Below are 5,714 nucleotides of genomic sequence, written 5' to 3'. Positions count from 1 at the left end.
GTGTGTGTTCGTGTGCTGCCTTTTGAATTGATCGCTTATACCGTCCTTAACCGTCCGTCAAACCTGGCGGTTGACGTCAGCAAGTTTTGTACTGCATCTCTCTGTGAGTCTGCAGCAGGCAATAAACATCTGAAGGCATGAGCGTTTACCAAAATGCAGCTTTCACAGTGCGGTTTGTGACTCTTTCCTGTGCATTATCAGCACTTCCTGTCATTAGCAGGAAGTCTGGATGTGATTGAAATAGACTAGAGTGCTATTGACATAGACAGAGACAGTAAGGTCATTATTGCTTTGCCCAGAGGAGTGAGACCTCTCCCAGGTCTCTTAAGTGCTTCTTCCTCTACTTTACCATCATCTGAGTCCTCCTGTCACCGCTGGCCATCTGGAAGACAGGCTCCATCAAAATGAAAGTGGTGTTGAGATGTGTCAAAGTCACAGCAGGAGATGCCTGTCATGGTTAGAGAGTCCTGATAGGTCGATGTCATGGGGAATCACATTCAACGTCCTTGTCAAGCATAAGGGGATCTGCACAGTTTATCTTTAGTAAACAGTAATCTGCCACAAACATAATCTAAACATAATCTTCGGCCGGGACCACAAGGAAGGCAGATATTTAGGCTCAAAAAGTTTCCAGGCACAAGTGAAAGTAACTCCTCTCACTGCTTTATCTCAGCTGGAGAACTAACAGCAGCGGCTGCTGCTGCTGATGGAGGTTTGTAACTTGAACATCGCCATACGGACACCGTGTTTGAACCCACAGTAGTCATGCTTGACTGTGTTTGCGCTCGCAGGCTAGCTCTGTGCTCACATACCATAATTAGCGTAATGAGTTATTTATAGCCAGCTGTGGAATTAGCTGTGGAATTGCCAGGCAGCCTCAGGGCTGATTAAGCCACTTGCCAATCAATTATTTATGGCTTCCTGGAGAAGAGTAGCTTGTCCTCTTTTGTATGCAGCACCATGGCAACACAACAGGAAGCAGAAAGCCTGTGGAGAGGAAGTAGACCCTGTGATAGAATCAGCTGTGCCATCTCTGTCTCCCTCTCTTTCTCTCTCTCACACACACACACACACACATTCACACACGGTGCTCTAATCTAAACCATACTTTTATTAGGAGCCCTCTATGAACTCCCTAGACCCAATAAAAGGTGTTTATGTTCTGTATTTGAGAGAAAATAAATAAACTGGAGGGATGAAATTAGATTATTCCCAGTTGGCGAGGTAGAGGAACTGACTGAGCAAAGCACAGAAAATGAGCTTTTCATTCAGTCACTGTGAGATCAGGTAAACTACCTCGTATGATAATAAACAAAGTTAATGAGGTTCACTGGTCACAGGAACATCTATTTCACATTTCTAATTGTTTCAGGAGTGACAGGTCCAAGCGGCAGTGTATTCCAACCATGAAAGGAGAGTTTCTGTAATGTAATGTATGTCTTCAGAAATCTTCTGTTGCAAAAATGTAATTCCATGTCAAACTATTTCCTGCCATATTACAGTTGCCACAGCCTTCCTGTGAGTAAGAGTGAATCACTGGCCTGTCAGTCAGGCAGCCAAAAGCAGCTGAATATGTTTTTTGTAGGTTAAAGTACAGAACATCCTGCAAAAATCAGTCCCAGTTGAGAAATTTCCTTTAAAAGTACCCAGCAAAAGTCTTAAAAATACTCCTTCTACTTGCTTCCTGCCATTACTGGTATCCTCTCTCTCTTCTGTCTTGTTTTTTTTCTGTATATTCCTCTGTATGTCTCTCATATTCTTTCCCACCACAGAAACACACACTGCATCCCACAGATCAAGGCAGACGCATCAGCATCAGTCAGTAAAATAACAGTACATAACAGTCCAGTGAAAGTGAGCGCAGCCTGTTCTTTTCACCTCATAAAGTAATCGGACGAAGTCAACTCTCTGCATGTCAGCAAGGGCAGAGCGGCGCTTTGAGGCGAATTTCAATCAGTCTATCTCACTCCTACACAGCTCGTTGGCTTCTGGCTGTGTGGGAGGCCCACAGGACATTGCCACGGGCTGCATCTTCACAGATCTGCCACCCAAATTGAATCTAAAATCCTCTGCAGTTTTTCCCTATCCACTTTTCTCTACTTATATAAACCTTGTCCCTGAAGAAATTGCTGAGCCTGAAGTTTGCAAACTAAATCTGTGAAAAGTTCCCCAGACAGCAAACAGCAAAAACTACATGGCCAAAATCTGACACTGGGGGATTTTATTACAATCAACACAGGAGATCAGAGATTTCTTTATCGATTGTGCAAAAGATGACAGAGCAGATATAGTATGTAAAGATGTTGGAACTGAAAGCAGGCTATATGTTAGTGGTATAGTACTGAAAGGTTTAATTATTCAGTTAGTGGAAACAAACAGAGTAGTTGATTATAACTAATAATAATTAGTATAAGTGAGAGATTGAAATGTATTCACTTTCTTGAAGAAAGTTAGCACTCTCATCCCTATACAGTAAATATGAAGCGACAGCCAGCAGCTGGTTAGCTTAGCTTAGCACAAAGACTTAGGACAGAGCTAGTTCTTTCCAAAGGTAACAAAACAAATCTGCCTATAAGCACCTCAAAAGCTCAGTTATTAACATATATATCATTTGTGTAATGCATACAAAAACCAAAATGTCAGGCTGTAGTTTTAAAGGAGAAACGTGCAGGAGTATTTCTAGCTAACAGAGAAACGGAAACACCAGCTAGCTGTTGCTGTAGCTTCACTTTTGCCTTACAGCCATGAGAGCACCTATTCTTTTGAGGATAAAACATCCATTACATTCAAAATGGAGTGAGCAATATATGTGCGTCCATTCCTCTTGGCATTCGACACATTGTCATCACATACTCCCATGTGTATTTTTTTATCACTTCCTCCCTGCTTTTCTCACTTTCTTTCGCACATTTTTTCCTCACTAAGCAGCATAGTCATTGCCACAGTTGCTCTGGAAGGACATCTGTTTGCCCAGAGACTCAACAATCCCAGCATGCCTGGCTGTAGCCCAACCTTGGGTATGTGTCTTTTTCCTACCTGCTGTCTACTTGTTTGCAGACCAGTCATCGCCTTCTCATTTACAGCATTTATAGAGAGGATGTACACATGGAGAGAGCTGATACACAGATGAACATGTACTTCCAGTGTGATGACACAAACCCACTCCTAAATACACATACAGTACATTGTTTGTATCAACTAATATTTACAATGCTACAAGCCCAAGATAGCATGAATGGAAAATAATCATACGTTTATTGTGATAGCTTTGAAAGAACGCTTTGTCTTTGTACATACAGTATATGTGCACTAAAGAATCTCCAAGGGCGAATGTTTGCCATCACCTGAAGCTGAAGAAGCTGCTTTTGTTCACATCAAATGGTTTGAAATTGCAGTTTGTGTACCAGTATTCGTGATGAGTTCAGACAAAAGACGTGTCCTTAAGATTACCATTTTTCTATCTTCTTAGCCTTCTGTAAACATTATTTGTAAGGACCGAGTTTACAATGGTCTTTTCACTATTCACTCTCAATTTTATTATGAGAAGTACTTTAAGATTTGGGATATTTTTGAATGTTGTCCTGGCATGTGCAATCCTGAAAGCCAACTGGGGCTCAGGCATTTATCCGGTTGGACCCCTGGTAGCCAAAATACAGTAGGTCCGCACCTGTTAGTCTTGTCGATATATATCTGTCACACTGCTTTACAGTTGCTCTGCCTCATTCCTCTTGAACACAGGCAGCTTTGTGTTTACTTTCAGTGTTGTGGACATTGCAAGTCTTGTCTGCTCCCACCGTGACTCCCAAGCTCTTTGTGTGGAGTTGACGTCATTGAGCAAACACACCCGGAGTTGTGCTGTCTTTGCAAGTCTCAGAAAGTGCCATTTAATTTAGTTTGAGCTCCACTCCCGGATCTAAATTTTCACCCGTTTCCCTTTGATATTTAATCACACTCATCTTTTTTTCCTATTCATTGCCATCTACTCTGACTTGCTTTACGATGTCTCAGACACACAGTATATGTCTGTTGTTGTTGCCTGTCCACATTTCCCTCTACTCACCATGACACACTCACGCACATGCTGCTTGGCCTTTGCCCCTTACATCATGTTTCCATTGCTCAACGAAAGCCGACCTGTATCATGTGCAGCTGATGTTGTCACTGAGAGACAATTGGACAAACTCTTGTGTCATCCCTTGTTATTTCTATCTCGTCCCTCTGTCTCCTCCTTTTCTCCAAGGTATTATTGTTTGGATGCAAATTTGACTGTGAGTTTTATCAAAAGGAATGTGTTACTTCTGTTCTGTTCTAGTTCATCTGTGAAGATTTGGGACATGCAAAATGCAATTTTTTCTTATCAGCTACTTCAGTAATTAATTGTTTTGTCTATAAAATGTTGAGAAATAGTATAAATATTAATATTAATAATATCCCACAGCCCAAGATGACTTTAGACCAACTGCCCAAAACCCAAAGATATCCAGTTTACTGTCATATGTGACAAAGAAAAGCCTCGAATCCTCACATTTTAGAGGAGGAGCCAGGAAATGTTTGACATTTGTGCTTTAAAAATGACTATTTAATCAATTAATCAGTTATCAAAATTATTGTTAATCAATTTTCTGTTGACTAATCGACTAATTGCTGCAGCTCTAAACACACTTTTTGTATGCAGTGTCTTGTGCTATCTCTCTCACACACGTGACAACTCTGTCAATACACATTAAACCCAAGCCCTTCCCCTCCCCTCACACACACACGCACACACACACTCTCCTATTCCTACTCTGAATTCATTTTCAAATTTGCATTATCTCATTTCTGTGACTCAGCAGTCACCAAATCGTGTGAACTTCAATTTAACTCGATTAACTTCCTTATTTATTAGATGTTAAATAGACTTACAAGCATTTAATTTGCATCATATTTGCTTTTTTCCCCAACTGAACATAAGTCTGCCTCGCAGGGCTCCACAGCCTATTTCTAGCAATTTAGCTGCAGTTAATTGCTGATCAATAACCACCCAAACAGCTGTAAAGGAAGCCTGCGAGCACACACAGCCACACACACACACACACACACACATTCCTCCTGCCTGTTCTATCCAATTAAATCCATCATAAAGATTCCAAGGCAAGTGTATAATAGGAGCACAATATCTCGGCAGTCATTACCCGAGTAGAGTTGGCCTGGTTCTCATTACCTGGAGACCTCGCAGGAGCTTCCAGCCCCACACACGCACAGAGAAATATACTTATGGTTGGTTTCTCCCTAATTTGAGACCTGGTTAAAAATGTTTTTGAGTGGAAAATGTTCAGTGTCAGCACAGTGGCTTGTAAAATGTCGTCTAAATTCCTGTATCAGCAGCTGACAGGCATGCACAGAGGGAGGATGGGGGTAGTCACACAAATGTACTACATACTATCTGTACTGTGTATTTCTGCAGCTGCAATGTGATTGCATTTATGCGTGTTTGTGTGTGTGTATGTGTGTGTTTTCACTCCTGTCCTGAGGCTCTGTGAATCTGTTGGCTTCTGGTTGCTACAGACTTCCCCTCGCTTCCCCTCCATTAGACAGTCATACTCACACAGACACACATATGCAAATAAGTATTTACCCTTTCTGCATTACAGAGAAAATACAAGAGTTTGAAAAATACGGACTCATTGACCACTGCAGACACATGCACATGCATACGAAGGCATTCCCTCATA

The sequence above is a fragment of the Lates calcarifer genome, linkage group LG18 (assembly GCF_001640805.2).
Source record: "Lates calcarifer isolate ASB-BC8 linkage group LG18, TLL_Latcal_v3, whole genome shotgun sequence".
Lineage (NCBI taxonomy): Eukaryota > Metazoa > Chordata > Actinopteri > Centropomidae > Lates > Lates calcarifer.
This window is presented reverse-complemented; position numbering follows the sequence as displayed.